General features: G+C 49.4%; 2 long non-coding RNA genes across 2 annotated transcripts; both read left to right on the top strand.

Moving 5' to 3' along the window:
- Positions 1 to 14306: 14306 nt before the first annotated feature.
- Positions 14307 to 16215, top strand: LOC114594970 (uncharacterized). The gene is made up of 3 exons (XR_013392083.1): positions 14307 to 14406; positions 15033 to 15161; positions 15899 to 16215. It is a non-coding gene; the product is annotated as an uncharacterized LOC114594970 (long non-coding RNA).
- A 3053-nt stretch (positions 16216 to 19268) lies between these two features.
- LOC144327133 (uncharacterized) lies at positions 19269 to 21109 on the top strand. Its single transcript, XR_013392037.1, has 3 exons — positions 19269 to 19362; positions 19978 to 20112; positions 20848 to 21109. It is a non-coding gene; the product is annotated as an uncharacterized LOC144327133 (long non-coding RNA).
- Positions 21110 to 22969: the final 1860 nt, after the last annotated feature.

Here is a 22969-nt window from a genome sequence, read left to right as displayed (position 1 = left end):
AGAGAGCCCATCATAGAATCATAGAATCATAGAGTTGGAATAGACCACAAGGGCCATCGAGTCCAACCCCCTGCCAGGCAGGAAACACCATCAGAGCACTCCTGACATATGGTTGCCAAGCCTCTGCTTAAAGACCTCCAAAGACGGAGACTCCACCACACTCCTTGGCAGCCAATTCCACTGTCGAACAGCTCTTACTGTCAGGAAGTTCTTCCTAATGTTTAGGTGGAATCTTCTTTCTTGCAGTTTGGATCCATTGCTCCGTGTCCGCTTCTCTGCAGCAGCAGAAAACAACCTTTCTCCCTCCTCTATGTGACATCCTTTTATATATTTGAACATGGCTATCATATCACCCCTTAACCTCCTCCTCTCCAGGCTAAATATGCCCAGCTCCCTTAGCCGTTCCTCATAAGGCATCGTTTCCAGGCCTTTGACCATTTTGGTTGCCCTCCTCTGGACACGTTCCAGTTTGTCAGTGTCCTTCTTGAACTGTGGTGCCCAGAACTGGACACAGTACTCCAGGTGAGGTCTGACCAGAGCAGAATACATTGGCACTATTACTTCCCTTGATCTAGATGCTATACTCCTATACGTCTTCTGAAGGGGTCCGTTCCACTGTGGAACAACTCAGATATTCCTAATGTTTAGTTGGAATCTTCTTTCTTGCCATTTAATCTGTTGTTTGGGATCCTCCCCTCTGGAGCAGGGAGAAAACAAACTTGCTCCATCCTCTATGCTTAGAGATGTGGCTATCATTTCTTCTCTCTCTCTCCCCAACTCCCTCAATCATGTTGCTATTATTATTACAGTGGTACCTCTAGTTATGAACTTAATTCGATCTGGAGGTCCGTTCTTAACCAGAAACTGTTCTTAGCTAGAGGCGTGCTTTCGCTAATGGGGCCTCTTGCTGCTGCTGCGCCGCCGGCACACCATTTCCGTTCTCATCCTGGGGCAAAGTTCTCAACTTGAGGTAATTCTTCCAGGTTAGCAGAGTTTGTAACCTGAGGCGTTTATAAGTCGAGGTTCCGCTGTATTATGTGTTCTTGCCCAACTGTCAAATTTGCAAAATCATAGTTTCCAACTGCCCCGAAGATTCCGGAACTCCCCCTTGCTCCTAATGTAGATTTTAACTCACCCCTTCTTCCCTCAGTAGGGGGTGGGTGGGGGTTGGAAAACACCATTTTGTGGTTTGCCTCAGGTACTCAAATGTCTTGGGCCGGTCCTGTCAACAAGGCTCTCCATCCCTACTTCTCTCTCATCTCCCCCTTCTTCTTTCTTCATGCCCCTCCAACCTTTCAAGTGTTGAGATTCCTCCCTGAGTGTAACATTGTCTGGAGAACTCCAGACTCAACTTCCCTGTTTTCTTTAGGAAGGGGGTGTCCATAGATGACCAAAGCCTAATAATAATAATAATAATAATAATAATAATAATAATATAACAACAACAACAATTTATTATTTGTACCCTGCCCATCTTGCTGGGTTTCCCCAGCCACTCTGGGCGGCTTCCAACAAAGATTAAAAATACACTAAGATGTCACACATTAAAAACTTCCCTGAACAGGGCTGCCTTCAGATGTCTTCTAAATGTCAGGTAGTTGTTTATCTCTTTGACATCTGGTGGGAGGGCGTTCCACAGGGCAGGCGCCACCACCGAAAAGGCCCTCTGCCTGGTTCCCTATAGCTTTGCTTCTCGCAGTGAGGGAACTGCCAGAAGGCCCTTGGCGCTGGACCTCAGCGTCCGGGCTGAATGATGGAGGTGGAGACGCTCCTTCAGGTATACTGGGCCGAGGCTGTTTAGGGCTTTAAAGGTCAGCACCAACACTTTGAATTGTGCTCGGAAACGTACTGGACACCAATGAAGGTCTTTCAGGACTGGTGTTATATGGTCTCAGCAGCCACAACCAGTCACCAGTCTAGCTGCCGCATTCTGGATTAGTTGTAGTTTCTGGGTCACCTTCAAAGGTAGCCCCACATACAGCGCATTGCAGTAGTCCAAGCAGGAGATAACTAGAGCATGCACCACTCTGGCGAGACAGTCTGAGGGCAGGTAGGGTCTCAGCCTGCGTAGCAGGTGGAGCTGGGAGCAGCTGCCCTGGACACAGGATTGACCTGTGCCTCCATGGACAGCTGTGAGTCCAAAATGATTCCATACGCACCTGGTCCTTCAGGGGCACAGTTACCCCATTCAGGACCATGGAGTCCTCCACACCAGCCCGCCCCCTGTCCCCCAAGAACAGTACTTCTGTCTTGTCAGGATTCAACCTCAATTCATTAGCCTCCATCCATCCTCCAACCACCTACAGGCACTCACACAGGACCTTCACTGCCTTCACTGGTTTCGATTTAAAAGAGAGGTAGAGCTGGGTATCAACCACATATTGATGGAAACCCAGCCCAACCCCCCAGATGATCTCTCTCAGCAGCTTCATGTAGATGTTTAAAAGCATAGGGGAGAGGACAGAACCCTGAGGCACCCCACAAGTGAGGGCACAGGGGTCTGAACACTCATCCCCTCCCCACTTTCTGGATACAGCCCAGGAGGAAGGAGCGGAACCACTATATATCAGTGCCCCCAGCTCCCAACCCCTCTAGATGGTCCAGAAGGATGTTGGTCCGGGAAGGGCTGGGCGATGGTCCAGAAGGATGGTTGATGGTGTCAAAAGCCGCTGAGAGATCCAGCAGAACTAGGAAACAGCTTTCACCTTTGTCCCTAGCCCACCGAAGATCATCAACCAGTGTGACCAAGGCAGTTTCAGTCACATGATGAGGCCTGAACCCTGATTGGAAGGGATCCAAATGGTCCTCATCCTCCAGGCGTGCCTAGAGTTGTTCAGCAACCACCTGCTCAATCACCTTGCCCAAGAATGGAAGATTTGATAATGGGTGATAGTTCGCCATATTGGCCAGGTCTAAAGATGTTTTTTTTAAGAAGCGGTTTAATGACCGCCTCTTTCAGCAGGTCTAGGAACGCTCCTTCACAGACTGAAGCATTCACCACCCTGCAGAGCCCATCGCCCAGCCCTTCCCGGCTTGCTTTTATTAGCCAGGATGGGCATAGATCAAGGAGACAGGTTGTTGGTTTTACACATCTGATAATAATAATAATAATAATAATAATAATAATAATAATAATAATAATAATAATAATTTGTTTATACCCTTCCCATCTGGCTGGGTTTCCCCAGCCACTCTGGGCGGCTTCCAACAAAACACTAAAATACAATAACCTATTAAACATTAAAAGCTTCTCTAAACAGGGCTGTCAACATCCTTGAGGGTAATGGATTGAAATTGATTCCATTAGAATTAGCCAAATTGACAGATATAATAAGACAAAGACCAAAAAGTGAAGTTAAAAAAGAATGGGAGTGCCTAAATGAATACCTCAAAAGTCAAGGTTCGAGGGCAGAAATCTGGCTGAGTCTGGAATAACCTTGTGAAGTGAAAGGATATGAAAGAAGGATTTATATCTAGATGTTAGGATAGAGAGGATAAAGAAAACAGGAAAACAGGAAGACAGAATGAGAGATAAAGGAGGTGCTGTGGGATTGGTGGAAGTCAATGTTTTGTTGTTGTTGTTGTTTTAGTGTTTATAATATTAACTTGTAAGATATGGATTTGATTTTGTTGTTGTTGGCTTTTTTAGTTTTCGAATGTTGATTTTTGTGTGTTGTGTATTGCTATCTTTTGATATCTTTTGTGTTGCTGTTGTTGTGTGGAAAATACTAATAAAATTCATTTTAAAAGAAAAGAAATTGATTCCATGCAACTCGACCGGGCTCTAGCACTCTCCCGCCCGGCCCTGCTCCCACGGTGGTGTCTACCTCCTTCCGCATATGAACGACTTTATCTGCAATTATCCCCCAAGAGAGGTGAGACTCCTCAGGTGAGTTCTTCCTCCCCATCATCTAAGTGACATTCACATAAGTCACCAGGTTTGATTCAGATTATGCTCTCTCTCTCTCCCCCCCCATTTCCATCCCATCATACCACCATGGGCTCAATTCCAATATCCTCTACAAGCCAATCCTTTTACTGGATTGCCAACAGTGGAGTATATATATATATCTGTTTAGGTCATTGCCCAAAAGGAAGTGGGTGACGCCTGACCCACAGGTACCTGTCTGACAAGGGTGTGATAGTGATGTCCACCCCCTCTCAAGCCTACCTTTGCAGGGCTCCTTCCACATGCAGTTTTGACCTCAACGTCTTGCTCCTCAGCTCCTCCTGACGTGTCCTTTGAGCCACCCAACCTCTGCCTTTCACCTTCCACATCCAAGTCATGAAAAGAGGAGGCACAGCTTGAGTAGCCCAGAATAGAATCAGAGATCTGAAAGGTACAGCCCAAAAGTGCTCTTGGGGTGAGGAAAAAGGTCAAGGGAGTGGTGTCCCCACTTTCATGCCAAACCTGAAGAGCAACCCAAAGGGAATCGTCTTTTGGGACTGCACAATGGCAGCCAGCAATGTTTAGCACCATTAACACCAGAGCTAGAAAAAATCCATAGCTACAAAACATTTTAAAGGCAGTACCCAGAAGTAGTCCTTGCTTCAGATAAGGAGCAAGCAGAGGGATAAAGGCTGGCGAGGAGCATTGGGATGTGGGGGCAAGTGGAGATGCTAGGAGCTCACCCCAATTCCCATTCTAATTCCCCAGGAATCCCCAGCCAGAAGTTGGCGTCTTGTGCCTCTGTGGCCTCACAGGAGGTCTTCTTTAGAAGGCAATGTGTTCTACTTCATATACCTGTGGGAATGTTCAGGGATGCAGGAGAGGATATATGGTTCGATTATAGCCTTTCCAACTTGTGTTAACAAGTTCACAATTTAGCAGAGTAACATTCCCCTTTTTAAACTCACAGCGGATGCGTTTGCTAAGGCTCACTAAAGCCTCTATAATAACTGTTCTGGTATCTTCCCCTTATTCCCTCATAAAAGATAAGACACGACACAGTCTTCTATAAAAAGTATAAAAAGAGTTTACAGTGGTGCCCCGCAAGACGAATGCCTCGCAAGACGGAAAACCCGCTAGACGAAAGGGTTTTCTGTTTTGGAGGTGCTTCGCAAAACGAATTTCCTATGGGCTTGCTTTGCAAGACGAAAATGTCTTGCGAGTTCCTGCAGGGTTTCCCCCCCCCCCTTTTTCCCAAGCCGCTAAGCCGCTTATCAGCTGATCCTCTAAGCAGCTAAGCCGCTTAACAGCTGATCGGCTAAGCCGTTAAGCCGCTTAACAGCTGATCGCTAAGCCGCTTAACAGCTGAGCCGCTAAGCCGCTTATCAGCTGATCCGCTAAGCCCCTAATAGCGCTAAGCCGCTAAGCCGCTAATGGGCTTGCTTCGCAAGACGAAAAAACCGCAAGACGAAGAGACTCGCGGAACGGATTCTTTTCGTCTTGCGAGCCACCACTGTACTCACATATCATTCTGTTCACAATCGGATCCCAGAAGGCACTTAGCTTAGAAAAGTAACATAAACCATTCGATGCTGCAGATGTGATTGGTGTAAATCACATGCCTGTCTGAGAAGACTGTGGGAACTGAAGACAGTCTTATCTCTCCTGCTGTCTGTACTGTTGTAATGTACTTTTGCTTTTACTGTGTTCCTGTTTTTCTCTCTCAGAACTGATGAGAGGGGACTCCATGATTGCTTTTCTGTACATTTGTTGTTGTTGTTGTTGTTGTTGTTGTTGTTGTTGTTTAGTCGTGTCCGACTCTTCGTTATCCCCTGGACCAGAGCAGGCCAGGCACTCCTGTCTTCCACTGCCTCCCGCAGTTTGGTCAAACTCATGCTGGTAGCTTCGAGAACACTGTCCCACCATCTCGTCCTCTGCCGTCTCCTTCTCCTTGTGCCCTCCATCTTTCCCAACATCAGGGTCTTTTCAGGGAGTCTTCTCTTCTCATGAGGTGGCCAAAGGATTGGAGCCTCAGCTTCAGGATCTGTCCTTCCAGTGAGCACTCAGGGCTGGTTTCCTTAAGAATGGAGAGGTTTGATCTTCTTGCAGTCCATGGGACTCTCAAGAGTCTCCTCCGGCACCATAATTCAAAAGCATCAGTTCTTCGGCGATCAGCCTTCTTGATGGTCCAGCTCTCAATTCCATACATCACTACTGGGAAAACCATAGCTTTAACTATACGGACCTTTGTTGGCAAGGTACATAGTGTGTAAATAAATACGTAGATTAGCTCTACGATGTCTTATGCTTCTTGCTGTGTAATGCTAGAAGTTTAGTGTGCATTTTTCATTTGATATATGCTGCTAAAGGCATTGGAGAAGAAAGGAAATACCTTTTCCAGAGCTGCGCATACCGGAGGACACTCAGAGAGAGGGTGCTGCAGGAGAACCTCAGGGCATTTCCCAACAGGCATGTCTCCTCTTGCCTTCAAGCGAGTTGGCATCCAGCTCCACCTGTGGGGTGTTGACACCTGGGGGATTTGGCCAAAAGGTGATTCATATTGTGGATTGGAGCGTGCCTTCGGTTTCTTATCATTCATGGGGTCCTGTACCCACAGAGCGTTAGAGTCTAAGAGGGGAAGTAGCTGAACTGGTCAGATAAGTTTATGTGTAAGGCAATGACTCTGGCCGGCCACAAGAGTGTCCTCATGAGCATCTCAAAAGAACGAGTCAGGTTGCAGGAGCCACAACTGAGTGAAGGGGTCTGTCTGACTAATGGGCGGACCTTTCCTCCACCCCCATCTCCAGACGTCTGGCCAAGAAGCATCAAAAAGGGACTCAGATGATGATCTCAGGATCCAAGTCGGTACATATAGGGAGAGGTGGCACTGGAGGTAAAGAGGTCCTGAGCTAGTTTGAGAGTTTTGCTGGAAGCAGGTTGGAAGTTAGAGACACAGAGAAGAGCTTGCTGTGTGCTGAATCCAAAGCTGTGATTGAGAAGGAAGATTTTTTTGAGGGGTGTGTGTGTTAATTCTTTGAAGCCCTACATTTTATGCTCAGGCTGTCTATATGTGAAAATAACACCAGATATCCTAAAGACAGCACAGCCTTCATTCCAAGGAAACCAAACTCTGGGCAAGCATGGAAACCCCTGGATTTTCTCACTGCTCAAAGATTTGGCTGCTGCATAAAATAGTTTCAAGGAACCTGAAATGTGTTATTTGCCCCATTTCTCCAGCTCCATCCCTGAATCAGTTTGCATGGAAAGGGATATATTTGGCTTTGCTGCTCCCCACTCCCACCATTCCACACACCCCAATATCACCTTCTGATCTGGGCTAATTCCAAATTTCCCTGGGCTGCATCTGGCAGTTGCTTCACCCAACTTTGCTGCCTGTGGGTGTCCGATGGAGCAACGCTTGTCCGTTAACTTGAAGCAAGACCAGGTGGGGAAATGGGACTTAGCCCTGTGACCACAGGTTCCCCACCTTGCCTGCTGGGTTTGAACTTCGGGCTCTTGGGAAAGGATGCTGAAGACATCTCATGGGGCCCATCTCTGTGGAGATTGCAAAAGACCAGCAACTGCCTGCTAAATGTTACAGGCACAGCCCAGACCAACAGCTCACGACTGGCACTGATACTTCTCCCCTTTCTCCAAAATTAAATAGAAAAGCCTTGTCCTCAGTTTGGGTGCCCACTTTTTGTAGTTTCCCCCATATATTCACAACAATGCACAGATGTTTAAACCAGTGAGAGAGAGAGAGAGAGAGAGAGAGAGAGAGAGAGAGAGAGAGAGAGAGAGAGAGAGAGAAGGGCAGTGCTCAGAGACTGTCCAGGAAAAGAGAAGGTTAAGGCTGCCTTTCCCTTAGAAAGATGGATCTGGAGAGCATGGAAGAGCAACAGAACAGTTTGGTGTTGGACCGATGGGATTGTATCCAAGGCCACAGACTTCCACTTGTGGATGGGAACCCCAGCTCTTCTCCCCTGCAGACCCCACCCACTGCATCCTCAAAATCCTTTCCACAGTATTGGGCAATGTGGGATAATAGCCTCCAGATTAGCTTTGGGTGGTGCCCAGGGAGAGGAGAGGATGCAGGACAGTGAAGTTGGGGACAACCTGTCGAGTTGGAGAGGGTGGTGAGCAAGCCCAAGCGGAAATGTTGGCACAAGATATGGATTTGCAGGACTGATCCTGAGAAGAGCCCTGCAGCTGGGTGAGGCCAAAGGCCCTTCTAGTTGGGCCCCCAAGCAGGTGTGGTGTTGGGAGATTACCTGGCTCTTGGGCATGGACTGCATGAGAACACCTCCATCAGGGCTGGACTATTTCCCCAAAAAACGTTTTGCACTTCAGCTGCATGTACTTTCCACAACTATGCCTGATTTGGAACAGAGCTGTCCTTCCAAGTGTTCTCCTTCCATGAATTCTGCAAGGCAGTTCAATCAAGTAATGTCCACCAAAACACATAAAAGGTAAAGGTAAAGGGACCCCTGATCATTAGGTGCAGTCGTGGCTGACTCTGTGGTTAAGGCACTCATCTCGCTTTACCAGGCGAGGGAGCCGGCGTACAGGTTTTCCGGGTCATGTGGCCAGCAGGACTAAGCCGCTTCTGGCGAACCAGAGCAGTGCACGGAAACGCCATTTACCTTCCTGCCAGAGCAGTACCTATTTATCTACTTGCACTTTGACGTGCTTTCAAACTGCTAGGTTGGCAGGAGAAGGGACCGAGCAACGGGAGCTCACCCCGTCGCGGGGATTCGAACCGCCGACCTTCTGATTGGCAAGTCCTAGGTTCTGTGGTCCTAGGTTCTGCATCCCTAATATGTATGCATGTGGGTGAAAATAGCATGTAAGAATGGGGCGGGGAGCCTTGCAAAAAGGTGAATATTAGCCAAAATTACATAAAAATACCTGTGTATTAGGGGGGGGGGAATTCACACTCAAATGCTGATGAATTTTCAGGAACTTTTTTTGTGTTCTAAGCAAACTGATGTGAAATCGTGACGAACGTAGGGAAGGCTCCACCGTCAGGTGATTCAGGAGAGATTTGGATCAGTGGGGCAGGTTGTGGGGGGGGGGGGGAGGTGGAAGAGATGCAGGGGTTTCCCAATGGGAGGTAAGGTGGATTCATATAGGAGTGCAATGGAGACATGACGGGAAGCTGAGTGTCAGGAGATTTGGGAGAGATAAAACCAAGGGCTTCTTCATGCAGCTTGTAGTGAAACTATGGAACTCCCTCGCCCAGGAAGCAGGGATGACCACTGACTTGGGTGGCCTGAAATGAAGACCAGGGGCTGCTGGCCACGATAGAGATGCTCTGCCTCTGCAGTGAGAGGCCACAATGCTTCTTAATGCCAGTTCCTGGGCATCCCATGTGATCCATGGCCATTGGTAGCCTGCAAGGAGGACCTGAGTGAACACCACTCTCCCCACTTGCGATTCTGATGTTCAGAGGCCTCCTGTCTCCATCAGGGGAGGGAGAAAGTAGCCATCCTGGCTGGTAGCCATGAACATCCTTCTGCCCCAAGGACCTGCACCTCCTCCCTTATCTTTATTGTAGGCTGAATGCATTTCAGAAAAAGCATTCTTCAAGGTCAGTGGTGCCATCCCGGTTTTGTGTTTGTTTTTGCAAACATGGCTTTGCACAAGAGCATTTCTCACATTGTGGGCCCACCCCTCTTGCCCAGTCCCCCCACCCCGCTTCTCCTTGTGCCTCTTTCTCCATATCTCTGCTCCAACTGCCGCGCTTCCTTGATCAGTTGCGCAGAGAGGGACGGGGTGTTTCCTAAGCAGGACTTGACCAGGGCAGAGAAAGCGGGGAGGAGGTGGAGAAAGAAGAAGCAGATTTCACCAGAGCCCAATGTGAAAATTGGAGATGTCAACGTCTTGGGGGGGGGGGGAGATGCCAAAAATGGTGTGGGAGGCCTCGTTTTGGGGGTTCAATTGGCCTATTATGTTGCCATTAAGGTGAGTTATAAATGCAAACATTGGAAAAATCTGTTGTGAAAACGTATGTGGGGAAGGGGGATTTTGGGGGTCAGACTCTACTATCCGATGTGTCACACATACAAACACACAAACACAGAGTCACCATTGTTAGTCCTCAACATTATCTGGAGAACTCCAGGCTCCTCATCCTTGTCTCCTTAAGGGAGGGGGTGCTGATGGATGTCCAAAGCCTCATTTTCATCCAAGACAGGTGAGACCCCTCAGGTGAACTCCTCCTCCCCATCATCTGAGTGACACTCACCTAAGCCACCAGGTTTGGTTCAGGTGCTGCTCTCCTTCCCCTCCCCCCCGCTTCCATCCCATCATACCACCAAGGGCTCAATTCCAATATCCCCCGCAAGTCAATGCTTTTTCTGGATTGCTCACAGTGGAGTTTAGGATGCTGACCGAAAGGAAGTGGGAATTGCACTATGGCAACTAGCAATAAATCCCTCCATTAGCTCCAGAGTCCAGAGCCAGGAAATGTCCACACCTGGAAAATATTTTAAAGTCTGCACACAGAAGCAATTGTTGCTTCGGATAAGAAGCAAGCAGAAGGGAAAAGGCAAGTGAGCCCCTCAAAATGTGGTTCAGCCAGCCCTGCTGGATCTGGGGTTCCTCCTCCTCTTTTTGCTAAGTGGAGCCCTGGACCTCTGCCCCCAATCCAACCCTGATGCCACCTCCCCTCCCCTCTCCTCTTGCTTGCAAGTGAGTTGGCATCCTGCTCCACATCCACAACCTGTGAGGTGTTGACACCTGGAGGCTTAGGCAAAAAGGTTTCTCATCTTGCTGTGGATCAGGGAGTGCCCTGCACCCCTTCCAATTCTTGGGGTCCTGATTCCAGGGAGGGTTAGAATCTCAAAGAGGAGTTTGCTGAGCTAGTCAGACAACTTTCTTTGTAGGACTAGGACCTTCGCTGGCCACTGGAGTGTCATCATCAGCATCTCAAAAGAATAAACCACAGCGCAGTTTAAAATACAAAAACATCAAAATACATACCATATTAAGAAAACAAACAATAACACTCACACATAGTGTAAAACACCATTTTTCCATTAGTCCAAGGCTGGAAGAAGAGGAATGTATTTGCCTGGCACCTAAAGGAACAGAGTGAGCTTCCCGGGGAAGAGCAATCCACAAACAGGAGCCACCACAGAAAAGACCTCATCTCATAGTGCAGCCTTCCAGGACTCTTGCAAAGGAGGCACATGAAGAAGGGCTTCTGATAATGATCTCAGGGTCCAGGTCAGTTCATGTAGGGAGAGGCGTCCCTTGAGATATTTTGGTCCTGAGCCCATGTGGAGTTTGAGAGCTGAGTTGGAAGCAGCCTGGAAGCTGGAGACACAGATTCCTGTTTCCTGAGGAGGGGATCCAAAGCTGTGAGGAACTGAGAAGGATGATTTGGGGGGTGTTAATGCTGTGACCCCATCCATTTTATGCTCATGCTCTCTCTATATGTTCAAAAAAATCTATATCTCCGCTCACATTCAAGGAAACCCAACTCTGGGCAAACACTGAAACTCCTGGGTTTTCTCAATGTTCAGCAATTTGGGTGCTGTGTAACAATATTTTCAAGGAATCCTCACATGTGTTATTTGCCCATTTTCTCCAGTTCCATCCCTGAATCTGTTTGCATGGAGAGGGATCTCTTTGGCATTTCTGCTCCCCATTCCCAACATTTCACACACCCCAATATCGCCTTCTGATTTGGGCTCATTCCAAATTTCCCTGGGCTGCATCTGGCAATTGCTTTACACAACTCTGCTGCCTGTGAGCATCCGATGGAGCAAGGCCTGTCAGTTAACTTGAAGCAAGACCAGGTGGAGAAATGGGACTTAGCCCTGTGACCACAGGTTCCCCACCTTGCCTGCTGGGTTTGAACTTCAGGAAAGGATCCTGAAGACATCTCTTGGGGCCCATCTCTGTGGAGATTGCAAAAGACCAGCAACTGACTTGTAAGTGTTACAGGCACAGCCCACACCAACAGCTCACAACTGGCACTGATACTTCTCCCCCATCTCCAAATTCAAATATAAAAGAATTGCCCTGACCTACTAGTTCCCCCTATATATTCACAACAATGCACAGAAGTTTAAACCAGGGTAACCCAGCAATATTGAAATGAAGCATCAAGCAAGCAACACAAATACCATAAAAGCAGCACAACACACACACACACACACACACACAAACAGGACAGTGCTCAAAGAGTGTCCATAAAAAGAGAAGGCTATGCCTGCCTTTCCCTTGGAAAAATGGATTGGGGAATATTCAAGAGCATGGAAGGGCAACAGAATAGTTTGGTGCAGCACTGATGGGGTTTGATCCAATGCCACAGACGTCCGCGTGTGCATGGGAATCCCTGCTCTTCCCCCCTACAGACCCATTGCATCCCCAAAATCTATTCCAAGGTATTGGGCAATGTGGGATACAAGCCTCTAGATCAGCTTTGGGTGGTGCCCAGGGAGAGGAGAGGATGCAGAACTCAGTTGGTGAAGTTGGGGACAACCTGCTGAGTTGGAGAGGGTGGTGAGCAAGCCCAATGGAAATGTAAACCTGGCTCTTGGGCAGGGACTGCATGAGAGCACCTCCATCAGGGCTGGACTATTTCCCCAAAAAACGTTTTGCACCTCAGCTGCATGTACTTTCTGCAACTATGCATGATTTGGAACAGAGCTGTCCTTCCAAGTGTTCTCCTTCTATGAATTCCGCAAGGCAGTTCAATCAAGTAATGTCCACCAAAACACATACAGTGGTGTAATATGTACCCACATGCGTGAAAATAGCATGAAAGAATGGGGGGGGGACTGCCTTGCAAAAAAAGGGGGTATATTAGGTACGATTACATAAAAATGCCTGTGTATTAGGAAAAAATTCACCCCAAAATGCTAATGACTTTGTGTTTTCAAGCAAAGTGATGTGGAATCATGGAGAAGGCATGGAGTAATTTGTCAGATGCTGACACACTGCCCTCCAGAATGCCTAGGCTACCAAGCAGCTGAATCAGTGGGGCAGGTTGTGTGTGGGGAAAAGGTGGAAGAGATGCAGGGGTTTCCTAATGGGAGGTAAAGTGGATTTAAATAGGAGTGCAATGGAGACATGACGGGAAGCTGAGTGTCCAGAGATTCGGGAGGGATAAAACCAAGGGCTTTTTTCGTGCAGCTTGTAGTGAAACTATGGAACTCCCTCGCCCAGGAGGCAGCGATGACCACTGACTGGGATGGCTTGAAATGAAGACCAGGGGCTGCTGGCCATGAGGGAGATGCTCTACCCCTGCAGTGAGAGGCCACAATGCTTCTGAATGCCAGTTCCCGGGAATCCCATGTGATCCATGGCCATTGGTAGCCTGCAAAGATGACCTGAGTGAACACCACTCTCCCCACTTGTGATTCTGGGCCAGTGATGTTCAGAGGCCTCCTGTCTCCAGCAGGGGAAGGAGAAAGTAGCCATGTTGGCTGATAGCCATGGGCAGCCTTCTGCCCCAAGGATTGGTTTCTACTGTCTTATCTTCCTTTTCATCGGGAAAACTGAGTTGGGCTCCCCTTCTTCATCCATCAGGTAAGTGCGCAAACACTCCCACAACACTTTATGCCTGCTTTTAATCCAGAAAGAAACTCTGAAGGGCTGTCACAATGAGGCATGGGCAAGCTTGTTTTTTCCTGCTCATCATGGGGAGGGCCAGGTGGCCTGTAGCCCTGGGCGCATGAATTTGAGGGGGCATGAGCCAGATGCCCCCATGCTAGGATCCCTGCCTTGCCTGCTGCTAGGCGTCTCTGCCCATTGGAGCACAGCCTGGCCTTGCTGCCAGGACCCTGGCCCCATGCTAAATGGCCGCCCAGCCAGTGTTGGGGGGGGTGCACCTGCCAGGAGCAGCCATGGCCAGGCAGGCTCCCCCCTTAGTGTGGGCAGGTAAGGAGGTAGCACAGCACGGTCCTGTGAACCCTCTGTTCCCCATGCCTGCCCAGCAATGATGGAGTCTAGAATTGGGCTAGCGGGAAGGGTTTTGTTCACCCTCAGCGCCCAGTTCCTGGTCCTGAGTGCAAACCACCATCAAAAGATGCCATGCCACTGTGAGCAGAGAGCAAGACACAAACCAACAGATTCACTTTCTGAGTTGTTCAACAGTGGAACAGAGCCCTTCAGAAGGTGCCTGATTCTCCTTTGCAGGAAGATTTAAGCAGACGTTGGATGGGCAGCTGTCAGGGATGCTATAGCTGTGATGCCTGCATTGCAGGAGGATGGACTTGATGATCCTTGGTGTCCCTTCTGTGAAGCTACGATTCTATGGTCTTTGGCTGGTCCTTGGCACATTCCCTTAAGGGCTTGCAACATCCATCTTGCAAACAACGGTTGGCATCCCACAAGATTTCATCAGTCCCCCAGGCACCTATAAGTAGAGGGACCTCTCAGTCCCCAGTCAATTGCTCTTCCACTTGGCTTCTGGTACCTCCAGGATTCCCACCAACCTCCAGCCATGAAGATCTTCTGCCTCTTCTCTGTTGCCGTCCTCTTCTTGATGCTGCTGGCTCCAGGTATGGCCTTCTTCTCACATGCTTCTTCTCTGAGCAGCTTCACAGCTCTCCACTTTATTCGTTTTAAACTTGCCTTTGAGCACCACTTGCAGTGACTCCCAAAGAGGTGGGATCTTGCCCCTCTGTCCTCCTGGAGAGTTTCCCAAATGGGACTTCAGGTGGACCCTGGGAGAAGAGGATGCTCGACTTGATGGGACCCTTTGGCCAGATCCACCAGCCAGTCTCTTCTTATTACCTCATTCATGTGATCCACGGAAGCTCTTGCTTTCAAATCTGTAATAATGCGCTTCAGTAAACTCAGCTTTGTGGTGGGTGAAATAACGGACCAGTTTCCTGGGCAAGGGGGCTTCTCTCTCCCAGTTTGCCAGTGGTTGCCCAGGGAAGCCAGTGACTCTGACGCAGCCTTCCCTACCACCTTAGCTCAGACCCTGTCCTGGAAGTGCAGGGAGGCAGAAGAATTTACTGACTCTCTGCTCCAGCCCTGCATTCTTCCTGCACCAGATTTCCCCAACCTGGTGCCCTCTGGGTGTCTAAGCCAGCGGGGCCATTGTGGAAGAAGTTGTGGAAGGTGTAGGAGGTCAGTCCTGAGAGACAGAGCCTTCAATGTCTTCTTTTTCTTCCTCCAGATTTCACCAGAGCCCAATTTAATTGCAGGCCGAGATGTCAAAGGCTGAGAGGGGTACTGCAATCTCGTAGGTGCTGGCCACCCCGAAACACACTTTTTACGTGTGGTCGCCAATGGTGTTGCCGTAGAGGTGAGTTAAATCAAATCTTAGTTTTCCTCAAAAATTAATTGTGTTTCATGACCCCAAATGCATGTGACGCATCTCTCTCCCCCCCCCACTCCACTTCTCTCTTAATCTTTACATTCACTGTGAGTTGGAACAATATTAGTGTGCACACTGGGACAACCCTGTCCTCTCCCCTTGCTGTCCCCATGAAAGGTCTCCAACCCTCTCAGCCACAACTCCCCTTAATGCCTCCATTGGCTGAAAGAACAGCTCTTCATGGCATGAGAGGGTGGGGGCTCAGTCACTGACCCTCCTCAAATAGCAAAGGCAACCTGTGTGAAACGTCCCTGTGAAGGTGGTTATTGAATCATAGAATTGTAGATTTGGAATGGAAAGAGTTCAATGCACAGCAACACAATGATCTCCTCAAATGTGTCCTCTCCTGGGGTTGCTGTTCGCATAAAGAAGAAGAAGGAAAAAGAACCACATTAGAAACAAAGTGTGTGTGGCAGCCAAGCCCCACTCAAATTCCCCCAAGTGCATACAGGAAATGCCCAGAGGTCTCTCCTACAATCATAGAATAGAAATGTAGCATTAGGAGGGACTGAAGGGGTCATCTAGTCCAACCTTCTGCAAAACAGACCCTCTGTGTACAATTGGAACTCTGACAACAGCAGCTCTTCTGCCTCCCAGTGGGAGTCACTGGTCTGGGTTTTCAGAACCACCACCAACTCCCATTTTAATAGTGTTTTCTCTCACAGGATACTAACTCTGCAGATCTCCGGTGCAAGACCTCTGGTGAAAGGAAGACCACCCTGCTCTCCTCTGATGTGCAGCTGCCTCGACTGCACCCCCATCTCTGCTGGGGAAGAAACCGCTTTGCTTGATGCTGCTGAAGGCGATGCTGGGAAGGAGTCAAGAGGGACCCATCCTGCCTGCCTGTCTACTCACGAGTAAGCCCCACTGTGGCCAGTAGGGCCTGACTCCTTAGTAAGTGGGCTCGGGATTGGAGCTTGGATTTGGTTTGCCTGCAAAAATGCTTTAGCTTTTTCTTTTTAATAAATGCAAGCATTGGAAACCTTTGTGTTGGTTCATGGTGTGGAAACGTGTGCTGGGTTGAGGGGACTTTTTTGGTCAGGCTCTGAGACCCTTTCTCTCCCTCTCTCTCTCTCTCTCTCTCTCTCTCTCTCTCTCTCTCTCTCTCTCTGCCAGTCAGTGGTGCCATCCAGGGTTTGTGGTTCCTTTTCCAAACATGGCTTTGCACAAGGGCAATTCTCACCTTGTAGGCCCCCACCTCTCCCAGGGGTCTCCCTGCCCCTCCTCCTGCCCCTTTCTCTCTCTCTCCCCTCCAACTGTCCTGCTTCCTTGGGCAGCTGCACAGAGAAGGATGTTTCACAAACAGGAATTGGGCAGAGCGGGAAAAGTTTGGGGACATACGCTGCAACATTTCTCCAATGAAAATAGGGACATTCTATTCAATAGTAGTAGTAGGAGTAGTAGTAGTAGTAGTAGTGGTAGTAGTAGTAGTAGTAGTAGTAGTAGTAGTAGTAGTAATACTCCACCCATCTGACTAGGTTGCCCCAGCCACTCTGTGTGGCTCAAATATATATACAAAAACATCACAACACATTAAACATTAAAAGACATTCATATACAGGACTGCCTTCCGATGGCTCAGGGGTCACATAACTCCACACCTTCCAACATTTTTCTGATGGAAACGGGGACGCCCTTAGGAAAGGTGTGACATTCTGAGATCAAGTCAGTTCAACCTGGACAGCTTTTTTAAATCCAGGACTGCCCTTGGAAGATGGGGACACTTGGAGGGCTGGAAGGGCGTGGAGGAAGAAGACGGGGGCGATGAAGGAGAAGGGGGGAAGGGAGAGCCTTGTGGACAGGACCGGCCCAAGACATTTGAGCCCCTGGGGCAAACCACAAAATGGTGCTTTCCAGCCCCCACCCAGCCCCTACCCAGGGAAGAAGGGGTGAGTTGACATCTACAATAGGGTCAAGGGGGAAGATATCAGCAACGCCTCCGAGTCCCCAAGATGCATTTCTTTGAGGCTGAATCTGATGCCCCTGTGGATCCTGCCACCTGAAGTGGGCACTGCCTCTTGCCTCATGAGTGGGCTGGCCCACCTGATGATCTTTGTCCTGTGTGGCAGGGAAGGAAGAGATGGGGAGGGTGGGACACAGAGCTTTGAAGAAGGAAGGCGATGGGTGGGGGGCAGCATGGCCCACACAGCAAGGTTTCCCCCAGGCTTCTAGGCAAGGCATGCATAACCCCCCCCCCAACATTTCTCCAGTGAAAAGAGGGATGTCCTGTTCCATCATCATCATCATCATCATCATCATCATCATCATCATCATTATATTATTTATACTGGGTTGCTCCAGCATGTAGATCTCTGTCCTGTGTGGCAGGGAAGGAAGAGTTTGGATGCATGGAAAGGGATGTCTTTGACCTTGCTGCTCCCCAATCCCATGCATTGTCCCCCAATATAGCCTTCTGATCTGGGCTCATTCCCAAGTTCACTGGGCTGCATCTGGAAGTTGCTTCACCCAACTTTGCTACCTGTGGGCATCCGATGGAGCAACGCTTGTCCGTTAACTTGAAGCAAGACCAGGTGGAGAAATGGGACTTAGCCCTGTGACCGCAGGTTCCCCACCTTGACTGCTGGGTTAGAACCTCAGGCTCTTGGGAAAGGATGCTGAAGACATCTCATGGGGCCCATCTCTGTGGAGATTGCAAAAGACCAGCAACTGTCTGCTAAATGTTACAGGCACTGCCCAGACCAGCAGCTCACAACCGGCACTGATATTTCTCCCCTTTCTCCAAAATTAAATAGAAAAGCCTTGTCCTCACTTTGGGTGCCCACCTTTTGTATTTTCCCCCATATATTCACAACAATGCACAGAATTTTAAACCAGTGTCAGCCAGAACTATTGAAACAAAGCATCCAGAAAGCAACCCAAATACCATAAAAGCAGCACAACACACAAACACACACACTCACAAATAGACAGCAGGGCAGTGCACAAAGAGTGTCCAGAAAAAAAAAAAGGTCAAGGCTGCTTTTCCCTTGGAAAGATGGATCTGGAGAGCATGGAAGGGCAATAGAATTATTGGGTGCTGGAGCGATGGGGTTGTATCCAAGGCCACAGATGTCCAGTTGTGGATGGTAATCCCAGCTCTTGTCCCCTGCAGACCCCACCCATTGCATCCTCAAAATCTATTCCAAGGTATTGGGCAATGTGGGATAATACCCTCCAGATCAGTTTTTTGTGGTGCCTACAGAGAGGAGAGGATGCAGAACTCAGTTTGTGAAGTTGGGGACAACCTGTTGAGTTGGAGAGGGTGGTGAGCAAGCCCAAGCGGAAATGTTGGCACAAGATATGGATCTGCAGGACTGATCCCGAGAAGAGCCCTGCAGCTGGGTGAGGCCAAAGGCCCTTCTAGTTGGGCCCCCAAGCAGGTGTGGTGTTGGGAGATTACCTGGCTCTTGGGCATGGACTGCATGAGAGCACCTCCATCAGGGCTGGACTACTTATCCAAAAACATTTTGTACCTCAGCTGCAGGTGAGATGGGCAGGTGAGGAGGTAGCAGAGCACAGCCCTGTGAACCCTCGGTGCCCCATGCCTGCCCAGCAGTGATGGCGTCTAGAGTTGAGCTAGCGGGAAGGGTTTTGTTCACCCTCAGCACCGAGGCCCTGGTCTCCGCCTGCAGAGCACCCCCGCCCCAGGGGAAATCAAAAGATGCTGTGCCACTGTGAGCAGAGAGCAAGACACAAACCAACAGATTCACTTTCTGAAACAGTGGAAGGCAGCCCCTCAGAAGGTTCCTTATTCTCCTTTGCAGGGAGATTTTCAGCAGAGGTTGGATGGGCACCTGTCAGGGATGCTATAGCTTTGATGCCTGCACTGCAGGGGTTGGACTAGGTGATTCTTGGTGTCCCTTCAGTGAACCTATGATTCTGTGGTCTTTGGCTGGTTCTTGACACATGAAGCTCAGAGCTTGCCACATCCATCCTGCAAACAACAGTTGGCATCCCAAAAGGTTTCATCAGTCCTCCAGCCAACTATAAGTAGAGGAACCTCTTCTTCCCCTGGCAATTGCTCTTCCACTTGGCTTCTGGTACCTCCAGGATTCCCACCAACCTCCAGCCATGAAGATCTTCTGCCTCTTCTCTGTTGCCGTCCTCTTCTTGATGCTGCTGGCTCCAGGTATGGCCTTCTTCTCACATTCTTCTTCTCTGAGCAGCTTCACAGCTCTCCGCTGTATTCAATTTAAACCTGCCTCTGAGCAGCACTTGCAGTGACTCCCAAAGAGGTGGGATCTTGCCCCTATGTCCTCCTGGAGAGTTTCCCAAATGGGGCTTCAGGTTGGACCCTGGGAGAAGAGGATGCTAGACTTGATGGGCCCCCTTTGGGCAGATCCACCAGTCAGTCTCTTCTGATTACATCCTTTATAAGATCCACAGAAGTTATCAAACTTGTAATAATGCGCTTCAGCACACTCAGGTTTGCAGTGAACAAAAGAACGTTTCCTGGGCATGGGGGCTTCTCTCTCCCAGTTGGCCAGTGACCACCCAGAGAAGCCAGTGACTCTGTCGCGGCCTTCCCTACCACCTTGGCTCAGACCCTGTCCTGAAGGTGCAGGGAGGCAGCAGAAGGGACTGACTCTCAGCTCCAGCCCTGCATTCTTCCTGCACCAGTTTCCCCAACCTGGTGCCCTCCGGGTGTCCAAGCCAGTGGGGCCATGGTGGAAGAAGTTGTAGAAGGTGTAGAAGGTCACTCCTGAGAGACAGAGCCTTCAATGTCTTCTTTTTCTTCCTCCAGATTTCACCAGAGGACAACCTCCTTGCCTTCAGAGATGTCAAAGGCAGAGAGGGATACTGCAACCTCGTAGGTGCCGCCCGCCCCTAACACTACTATTTCATTGTCCTATGCGTCCCTTGGTGTGCTGCCGTAGAAGTGAGTTAAATCAAATCTTAGTTTTCATCGAAAATTTGTCAGCTATGTTTCATGCATGTGACTCATCTCTCTGTTCCCCCCCCCCACTCCACTTCTCTCTTAATCTTTACATTCACTGTGAGTTGGAACAATATTAGTGTGCACACTGGGGGGTGACATCCCTGTCCTCTCCCCTTGCTGTCCCCATGAAAGCTCTCTGACCCCTCAGCCACAACTCCCCTTAGCCTCCCTTGGCTCAACGGACAGCTCTTCCTGGTGTGAGAGGGTGGGGGCTCAGTCGCTGACCCTCCTCAAATAGCAAAGGCAACCTGTGTGAAACGTCCCTGTGAAGGTGGTTATTGAATCACAAAATTGCAGTTGGAAGGGAAAGAGTTCAATGCACAGCAACACAATGATCTCCTCAAATGTGTCCTCTCCTGGGGTTGCTGTTCGCATAAAGAAGAAGAAGGAAAAAGAACCACATTAGAAACAAAGTGTGTGTGGCAGCCAAGCTCCACTCAAATTCCCCCAAGTCCATACAGGAAATGCTCAGAGGTCTCTCCTACTATCATAGAATAGAAACGTAGCATTAGGAGGGACTGAAGGGGTCAACTAGTCCAACCCTCTGCAAAACAGACCCTCTGTGTGCAATTGGAACTCTGACAACAGCAGCTCTTCTGCCTCCCAGTTGGAGTCACTGGTTTGGGTTTTCAGAACTACCACCAACTCCCGTTTTAATGGTGTTTTCTCTCACAGGATACTAACTCTGCAGATCTCCGGTGCAAGACCTCTGGTGAAAGGAAGACCACCCTGCTCTCCTCTGATGTGCAGCTGCCTCGACTGCACCCCCATCTCTGCTGGGGAAGAAACCGCTTTGCTTGATGCTGCTGATGGCGATGCTGGGAAGGAGTCAAGAGGGAGCCGTCCTGTCTGCCTGTCTACTCACGAGTAAGCCCACTGTGGCCAGTGGGCCCTGACTCGTTAGTAAATGGGTTCGGGATTGGAGCTTGGATTTGGTTTGCCTGCAAAAATGCTTTAGATTCTTCTTTTTAATAAATGCAAGCATTGGAAACCTTTGTGTTGGTTCATGGTGTGAAAACGTGTGCTGGGTTGAGGAGACTTTTTTGGTCATGCTCTCAGCCCCTTTCTCTCTCTCTCTCTCTCTCTCTCTGCCAGTCAGTGGTGCCATCCAGGCTTTGTGGTTCTTTTCCAAACATGGCTTTTCACAAGGGCATTTCTCACATTGTAGGCCCCCACCTCTCCCTGGGGTCTCCCTGCCCCTCCTCCTGCCCCTTTCTCTGTCTCTCTCCTCCAACTGTCCTCCTTCCTTGGGCAGCTGCACAGAGAAGGATGTTTCACAAACAGGAATTGAGCAGAGCTAGAAAAGCTAGGAGACATACCTGCAACAGTTCTGCTGTGAAAATATTGATGTTCTATTCAATAGTAGTAGTAGTAGTAATAGTAATACTCCACCCATCTGACTGGGTTGCCCCAGCCACACTGTGTGGCTCAAATATATATACAAAAACATCACAACACATTAAACATTAAAGAACCTCCCTATACAGGACTGCCTTCCAATGACTCTGGGGTCAAATAACTCCACACCCTCCAACATTTCTCTGATGGAAATGGGGATGTCCTTAGGAAAACTGGGACATTCTGAGATCAAGTCAGATCAACTGGGTGAGCTTCTGTAGGTCCAGGACTGTCCCTGGAAGATGGGGACACTTGGAGGGTTGGAGGGGCATGGAGGAAGAAGGGGGTGATGAAGGAGAAGGGGGGAAGGGAGAGCCTTGTGGACAGGACCGGCCCAAGACATTTGAGCCCCTGGGGCAAACCACAAAATGGTGCTTTCCAGCCCCCACCCAGCCCAGGGAAGAAGGGGTGAGTTGACATCTACAATAGGGTCAAGGGGGAGGATATCAGCAACGCCTCCGAGTCCCCAAGATGCATTTCTTTGAGGCTGAATCTGATGCCCCTGTGGATCCTGCCACCTGAAGTGGGCACTGCCTTTTGCCTCATGAGCAGACTGGCCCAGCATGTTGACCTCTGTCCTTCATGGCAGGGAAGGTAGAGATGGGGAGGGTGGGAAGCAGAGCTGGGGGGGAAGATAGGCAATGGGTGGGAGGCAGCTTGGCCCACACAACGAGGTTTCCCCCAGGCTTCTAGGCAAGGCATGCATACCCCCCAACAGTTTTCCACCTGGAAGCCGACTTTCTTATCTATATTGTAAGCCTCCATTATCTGATAATAATGAAGCCAATCTCGCACTTTGTCTTTTAATTTCTCATAGCTCTGCAATTTCAATCTGTCTCCTTCTTGTTCCAAAATTTCCCAATAATTCAGCCATTTGGCCTCCATATTGAGCTTTTTCTGAGCCTTTGCTTCCATTGGTGACAACCACCTTGGGGTTTTGTTCTCCAATAAATCCTTATATCTAATCCAGACATTAAACAATGCTTTCCTGACAATGTGATTTTTAAATGCCTTATGTACTTTAACCTTGTCATGGACCTCTGGGGCCTTGGTGTGGACCTCTTGGGCACATGATTTTGAGGGGGGATGAGCCAGATGCCCCCATGCAAGGATCCCCGCCTTGCCTGCTCCTGGGCCTCTTTGCCCACTGGAGCCCAGCCTGGCCTTGCTGCCAGGACCCTGACCCCATGCTGAATGGCCACCCAGTCAGTGTTGGGGGGGGGGCAATGCACCTGCCAGGAGCAGCCATGGCCGGGCAGGCTACCCGCATGTGGGCAGGTGAGGAGGTAGCACAGCACGGTCCTGTGAACCCTCTGTGCCCCATGCCTGCCCAGCAGCGATGGTGTCTAGAGTTGGGCTAGTGGGAAGTGTTTTGTTCACCCTCTGCCCCCAGACCCTG

This window comes from Podarcis muralis, chromosome 3 (genome assembly GCF_964188315.1).
Source record: "Podarcis muralis chromosome 3, rPodMur119.hap1.1, whole genome shotgun sequence".
Lineage (NCBI taxonomy): Eukaryota > Metazoa > Chordata > Lepidosauria > Squamata > Lacertidae > Podarcis > Podarcis muralis.
This window is presented reverse-complemented; position numbering and strand designations above follow the sequence as displayed.